The following is an 8,338-nucleotide window of genomic DNA, read 5'->3' on the forward strand; positions in this document are numbered from 1 at the left end:
CCTTCCCCACAGCACCTGTATATATGTTTGTACATATTTATTACTCTATTTATTTTACTTGTACGTATCCTATTTATTTTATTTTGTTGGTTTGTTTGGTTCTGTTCTCTGTCTCCCCCTTCTAGACGGTGAGCCCACTGTTGGGTAGGGACTGTCTCTATGTGTTGCCAATTTGTACTTCCCAAGTGCTTAGTACAGTGCTCTGCACATAGTAAGCGCTCAATAAATACGATTGATTGATTGATTGCAGAGCACTGTACTAAGCGCTTGGGAAGTACAAGTTGGCAACATAGAGAGACAGTCCCTACCCAGCAGTGGGCTCACAGTCTAAAAGGGGGAGACAGAGAACAAAACCAAACATACTAACAAAATAAAATAAATAGAATAGACATGTACAAGTAAAATAAATAAATAAATAGAGTAACAAATATGTACAAACATATATACAGGTGCTGTTGGGAAGGGAAGGAGGTAAGATGGGGGGGAAATTGTCTATTAGAGTCCTCCCTACGTGGATCCAACCCGCCTAACAGACGGTGCCAGCTCCCCGGCCTTGCCCAGACAGCTGGGCACCGCTCACTCCCACTTCAAATGCAGCTCTTGTATTTTCGCGGCCCGGGCCCCAGCGAAGCCAACTCCTCCGTAGGAAACCTGAGCCCACGGACCCGGAGCAGGGCAGGTCCTCTCCGCCCCACCTCCTAAAAGCTGAAGGTTCCCAGAAACAAAAGACTCGGGCCCAGCCTTGCCCTGGTGAAACCATGCCCTCGAATTGACCAGACAGAAGCACCCTGCCTTTCCCACAGTGCGTATGTGTGTGTGTGAGAGAGAGGTAAAACACGAACGAACAACCCAAAGTTGTAGAGTCTGAGTTCAGCCAGAACCTGCAGGGTTCAGATGCACTCCTGAATCCCAGCCCAATCCCCAGTTGTGCGGATAATTGAACTTTCTCCCTCCTCCCAAGCGGTGATAATGATAATGGTATTTGTTAAGCGCCTACTATGTGCAAAGCACTGTTCTAAGCGCTGGGGAGGTTCCAAGGTGATCAGGTTGTCCCACGGGGGGGCTCACAGTCTTCATCCCCATTTTACAGATGAGGTCACTGAGGCTCAGAGAAGTGAAGTGACTTGCCCAAGGTCACACAGCAGACATGTGGCAGAGCCGGGATTAGAACCCATGACCTCTGGCTCCCAAGCCCGGGCTCTTTCCACTGAGCCACACTCTCGTGTCTCCTCCTGCCTTCAAGACATCTCCATCCGGATGTCCGCCCACCATCTAAAACTCAGTATGCCCAAGACTGAACTCCTTGTCTTCCTGGCCCTCTCTCTGACTTTCCCATCTCTGTTGACGGCACTACCATCCTTCCCGTCTCACAAGCCCGCAGCTTTGGTGTCGTGCTCGACTCCGCTCTCTTCGTTCACCCCTCACATCCAAGCTGTCACCAAAACCTGCCGGTCTCAGCTCCGCAACATCGCCAAGATCCTCCCTTTCCTCTCCATCCCAACCGCTACCCTGCTCATTCAAGCTGTCATCCTATCCCGTCTGGACTACTGCACCAGCCTTCTCTCTGATCTCCCATCCTCGTGTCTCTCCCCACTTCAATCCATACTTCATGCTGCTGCCTGGATTATCTTTGTCCAGAAACGCTCTGGGCATATTACTCCCCTCCTCCAAAATCTCCAGTGGCTACCAATCAACCTACGCATCAGGCAAAAACTCCTCACTCTCGGCTTCAAGGCCGTCCATCACCTCACCCCCTCCTACCTCACCTCCCTTCTCTCCCCGCACCCTCCGCTCCTCTGCCACTAACCTCCTCACCGTGCCTTGTTCTCGCCCGTCCCGCCGTCGACCCCCTGCCCACCTCCTTCCCCTCCCCACAGCACCTGTATATATGTTTGTACAGATTTATTACTCTCTTTTGCTTGTACATATTTACTACTCTATTTTATTTTGTTAATATGTTTTGTTGCCTGTCTCCCCCTTCTAGACTGTGAGCCCGCTGTTGGGTTGGGTCCATCTCTAGATGTTGCCAACTTGGACTTCCCAAGCGCTGAGTACAGTGCTCTGCACACAGTAAAGCGCTCAATAAATACGATTGATTGAATGAATGAGTGTCCCCGGGCCCACCCGTAATGGGGAGATAGAGGAGGGAGGCTGTAAGGGAGGGGAGGAGAAGCCACTGCCTTCCCACTTGGCAGAGGCCTGGCTTCTTGCTCTCCCCCCACCCCCCAAATCCTTCCACGTATACATGTGATGCAACGGATCGGAGGAGGTCTGGGATAAGAAAGATGGAAATCTTCTCGTTCTGGGGCCAGGCGGTCTGGAGTTGGGGGAAGGGGGCCGGGGGCAGCAGGGTTATTACCTCGTTTGTTTTGAATCTGACCGTTAGAAGTCGGAACCCGCCGCCACCGCCGTGGTGAGCAGGACCCGGAAATGGGCGGTGGATGGTGATTCGGAGCTCGTTGGGGGCAGGGACTGTGTCTGTTTCTCGTTATATCGCTTAGTTCATTGCTCTGTAAGCCCTCAATAAATAAGGCCGAATAAACGAATGAATTCATTCATTCAGTCGTATTTATTGAGCGCTTACTGTGTGCAGAGCACTGGACGAAGCGCTTGGGAAGTCCAAGTTGGCAACATCTAGAGACGGTCCCTACCCACCAGCGGGCTCACAGTCTAGAAGGGGGAGACGCAGACAAGAAAACATATTAACGAAATAGAATGAGAGCCGTGACTCTCGGACTCCCCGAGCGCATCGGTGCCCAGCGCATTTGGGGGGGAAAAGGGAACTAAAATACAGTCAGGTCGTTGCAAGAAGGAAGCAAGGTTCTCCTGCCGCAAAGTTGGGTAACGGCCCCGAGGTCGAACCGGGCACGGAGCCAGGCTGGCAAGCCTTTTCCCCGATACGTGTGCCCTCTCCGGGAAGTAGGGAAGATGACCTGTTTTTTTCCTATGACGTCAGCAGCGATCCCGGCCTCCTCCGACTACGTCCCGGCTGGCCAGCCCGGGAACAGATTTTTATAGCAGAACTCCGTAGGTGGTGACTGTTGAAAGAAAGATCCGGGGGGCCGAACCCCACCCGGTACGGGGGCCCGATTTCCCCCCTTACCCGCTCTCCACTCATCCATTCTTCTAGAAGGGTGAGCTTGAAGAGAAAAAATGAAGACACAAATACTACAGTACCCATTAGGTAACTGACAGATTATTAAACACTGCTCCAGAAAAATGATTTCCTTACCCGTTTTGATAGGGTATATGGTGTCGGAATCTTTGAGAAAGTGAATTTACACGCCGAATACACCTAGGTTTAAGAAAAAATGGAGAGCGATAGAAGAAACTTAATCACTTCATTGATTCTATTTATTTTATTTTGTTAGTATGTTTGGTTTTGTTCTCCGTCTGCCCCTTTTAGACTGTGAGCCCGCTGTTGGGTAGGGACTGTCTCTAGATGTTGCCAATTTGTACTTCCCAAGCGCTTAGTACAGTGCTCTGCACATAGTAAGCGCTCGATAAATGCGATTGATGATGATCCACATCCTCCTCCTCGGGGGTCTCGAGGTCTAGGGGGGTTCAGGCTGTGGTGGTCGGGGTCTCCAAAAAGCGTTAATGTAGGTGAGCAAGCCCACCACGCCCTGCCTCTAGTTTGCATCTGTTCTCCAAGGGTGGATCCTAAATCCGGTTCCATTTTGTGACTCAGCCTCCCCCCGGGGAGGCCGGGACTGAACGCGCGCAGGCCGTCTGAGGTCTCCTCAGCTGCCCGTCTCCTCCGCGAGCGGAACGGGCGAGCTTCGGGCCGGCAAGTCCTTGCACGGGCAGGGTCCCCGACGTCACAGTTTCAACCCCCATTTCACAGATGAGGTAACTGAGGCCCAGAGAAGTGAAGTGACTTGCCCAAAGTCACCCAGCTGACAGTTGGCAGAGCCGGGATTTGAACCCATGATCTCTGACTCCGAAGCCCAGGCTCTTTCCACTGAGCCACGCTAATAATAATAATGACGGCATTTGTTAAGCGCTTACTAGGACTAGACTGTGAGCCCACTGTTGGGTAGGGACTGTCTCTATATGTTGCCAACTTGTGCTTCCCAAGCACTTAGTACAGTGCTCTGCACACAGTAAGCGCTCAATAAGTATGAGTGATTGATTACTATGTGCCAAGCACTGTTCTAAGCGCTGGGGGAGGTTCCAAGGGGATCAAGTTGTCCCATGGGGGGCTCACAGTTTTAATCCCCATTTCACAGATGAGGTAACTGAGGCCCAGAGAAGTGAAGTGACTTGCCCAAACTCACCCAGCTGACAGTTGGCAGAGCCGGGATTTGAACCCATGATCTCTGACTCTAAAGCCCGGGCTCTTTCCACTGAGCCACGCTAATGATAATAATGATGGCATTTATTAAGCGCTTACTATGACTAGCCTGTGAGCCCACCGTTGGGTAGGGACTGTCTCTATATGTTGCCAACTTGTACTTCCCAAGCGCTTAGTACAGTGCTCTGCACACAGTAAGCACTCAATAACTACGATTGATTGATTGATTACTATGTGCCAAGCACTGTTCTAAGCGCTGGGGGAGGTTCCAAGGGGATCAAGTTGTCCCATGGGGGGCTCACAGTTTTAATCCCCATTTCACAGATGAGGTAACTGAGGCCCAGAGAAGTGAAGTGACTTGCCCAAAGTCACCCAGCTGACAGTTGGCAGAGCCGGGATTTGAACCCATGATCTCTGACTCTAAAGCCCAGGCTCTTTCCACTGAACCACGCTAATAATAATAATGACGGCATTTATTAAGCACTTACTATGGCTAGACTGTGAGCCCACTGTTGGGTAGGGACTGTCTCTATATGTTGCCAACTTGTGCTTCCCAAGCACTTAGTACAGTGCTCTGCACACAGTAAGCGCTCAATAAGTACGACTGATTGATTACTATGTGCCAAGCACTGTTCTAAGCGCTGGGGGAGGTTCCAAGGGGATCAAGTTGTCCCATGGGGGGCTCACAGTTTTAATCCCCATTTCACAGATGAGGTAACTGAGGCCCAGAGAAGTGAAGTGACTTGCCCAAACTCACCCAGCTGACAGTTGGCAGAGCCGGGATTTGAACCCATGATCTCCGACTCTAAAGCCCGGGCTCTTTCCACTGAGCCACGCTAATGATAATAATGATGGCATTTATTAAGCGCTTACTATGACTAGCCTGTGAGCCCACCGTTGGGTAGGGACTGTCTCTATATGTTGCCAACTTGTACTTCCCAAGCGCTTAGTACAGTGCTCTGCACACAGTAAGCACTCAATAACTACGATTGATTGATTGATTACTATGTGCCAAGCACTGTTCTAAGCGCTGGGGGAGGTTCCAAGGGGATCAAGTTGTCCCATGGGGGGCTCACAGTTTTAATCCCCATTTCACGGATGAGGTAAGTGAGGCCCAGAGAAGTGAAGTGACTTGCCCAAAGTCACCCAGCTGACAGCTGGCAGAGCCGGGATTTGAACCCATGATCTCTGACTCTAAAGCCCAGGCTCTTTCCACTGAGCCACGCTAATAATAATAATGATGATGGCATTTGTTAAGCGCTTACTATGACTAGACTGTTAGCCCACTGTTGGGTAGGGACTGTCTGTATATGTTGCCAACTTGTGCTTCCCAAGCACTTAGTACAGTGCTCTCACACAGTAAGCGCTCAATAAGTACGACTGATTGATTGATTACTATGTGCTAAGCACTGTTCTAAGCGCTGGGGGAGGTTCCAAGGGGATCAAGTTGTCCCATGGGGGGCTCACAGTTTTGATCCCCATTTCACAGATGAGGTAACTGAGGCCCAGAGAAGTGAAGTGACTTGCCCAAAGTCACCCAGCTGACAGCTGGCAGAGCCGGGATTTGAACCCGTGATCTCCGACTCTAAAGCCCGGGCTCTTTCCACTGAGCCACGCTAATAATAATAATGATGGCATTTATTAAGCGCTTACTATGACTAGCCTGTGAGCCCACTGTTGGGTAGGGACTGTCTCTATATGTTGCCAGCTTGTACTTCCCAAGCGCTTAGTACAGTGCTCTGCACACAGGAAGCGCTCAATAAATATAATTGATTGATCGATTACCGGGGACGAAATTCAGAGTAGACGTGGTCATCTTGGACTGTCCTGGGCCGGCCGAGATCACTGGACTCCCCTGTCCGTTTAGGAGAAGCCCGGGCGAGTGTCTTAAACGGCGAGCGTCGCCGTTGTCCCGCCAGGGAGGGCCGAGTCCCGGCGTCGCGCTCCTCGGCCAGTCGCGATGCGTCCGCGTTTGGGAGGGAAGGCCCACTTAGCGTTTCCCGTGGAAAACACGTCGGTTCTGGGGCTACGCGCCGATCCCTGTTCTTTTCGACTGTGAGCCCACTGTTGGGTAGGGACTGTCTCTATATGTTGCCAATTTGTACTTCCCAAGCGCTTAGCGCAGTGCTCTGCACATAGTAAGCGCTCAATAAATACAATTGATGATGATGATCCCTAAGTGTCCAGAGGAAGGTGGTTATTCCCTCTCCTCCTCCCCATCCCCCCCGCCCTACCTCCTTCCCTGCACACAGTAAGCGCTCAATAAATACGATTGATTGATTGATAGATTGATTCCCCTCCCCACAGCACCTGTATATATGTTTGTACAGATTTATTACTCTGTTACTTGTACATATTTACTATTCTATCTATTTTGTTAATGATAATAATAATAATGATGGTATTTGTTAAGCACTTGCTATGTGCAAAGCACTGTTCTAAGCGCTGGGGGGATACAAGGCGATCAGGTTGTCCCACGGGGGGCTCACAGTCTTAATCCCCATTTTACAGATGAGGGAACTGAGGCACAGAGAAGTTAAGCCACTCAGCTGACAGTTGGCAGAGCCGGGATTTGATGTGTATCTAGCTTTATTTTTATTTATTCTGGTGACCTGACACCTGTCCACATGTTTTGTTTTGTTGTCTGTCTCCCCCTTCTAGACCGTGAGCCCGTTGTTGGGTAGGGACCGTCTCTATATGTTGCCGGCTTGGACTTCCCAAGCACTTAGCACAGTGCTCTGCACACAGTAAGCGCTCAATAAATACGAATGAATGAAGTGGATGGGTGGACGAGACACTGGAATCTTTCATTTATTCATTCAGCCGTGTTTTTTGAGCTCTTGCTGTGTGCAGAGCACCGTACTGAAGCGGCGTGGCTCAGTGGAAAGAGCACGGGCTGTGGAGTCGGAGGTCATGGGTTCAAATCCGGGCTCCGCCAATTGTCAGCTGTGTGACTTGGGGCAAGTCGCTTCTCTGGGCCTCAGTTCCCTCATCTGGAAAATGGGGATGGAGACTGTGAGCCCCCCCCCATGGGACAACCTGATCACCTTGTAACCTCCCCAGCGCTTTGAACAGTGCTTTGCACATAGCAAGCGCTTAATAAATGCCATTATTATTATTATTATTATTACTAAGCACTTGGGAGAGTGCCACATAACATTCACTGCCCACAACGAGCTTACAGTCTAGAGCCCCTGACCAGACTGGACAAGGAGGTTTGTTTGCTGCCGTGCCTCTCCCGGCCACAAATTGTGACCCCCGCTTAAGGCTGCTCTTTATTGGACGTTTAGCGCGCCTGGGGTCACCTCGCTTAAGGACTCCGGGCAGCAGCTGCCAAATATTTCTTTCTGCATCAGATATTTGTAGACTTTTAGACTGTGAGCCCACTGTTGGGTAGGGACTGTCTCTATGTGTTGCCAATTTGTACTTCCCAAGCGCTTAGTACAGTGCTCTGCACATAGTAAGCGCTCAATAAATACGATTGATGATGATGATGATGATATTTGAGACATCTGTAAGACTGGGTTGAAAATACAATGGAGACTTTTCCCTCTTGGCTGGGTCATCACAACACTGTGTTAGGAAATATTTGGACAGTGTTAACAGCCGTCGGAAAACGTTTAGTACATAAGAACAGTGCTCTGCACATAGTAAGCGCTTAACAAATGCCGTTATTATTATTATTTACTATTCTTATTTTGTTAATGATGGGCATATAGCTGTACATATATAGCTGTATATATGTATATATGTTTGTACATATTTATTACTCTATTTTACTTGTACATATCTATTCTATTTATTTTATTTTGTTAGTATGTTTGGTTTTGTTCTCTGTCTCCCCCTTTTAGACTGTGAGCCCACTGTTGGGTAGGGACTGGCTCCATATGTTGCCAACTTGGACTTCCCAAGCGCTTAGTACAGTGCTCTGCACACAGTAAGCGCTCAATAAATATGATTGATGATGATGATGTAGCTTTAATTCTATTTGTTCTGACGATTTTGACAGCTGTCTCCATGTTTTGTTATGTCGTCTGCCTC

The sequence above is a fragment of the Tachyglossus aculeatus genome, chromosome 16, assembly GCF_015852505.1.
Source record: "Tachyglossus aculeatus isolate mTacAcu1 chromosome 16, mTacAcu1.pri, whole genome shotgun sequence".
In the NCBI taxonomy this organism is placed as follows: Eukaryota; Metazoa; Chordata; class Mammalia; order Monotremata; family Tachyglossidae; genus Tachyglossus; species Tachyglossus aculeatus.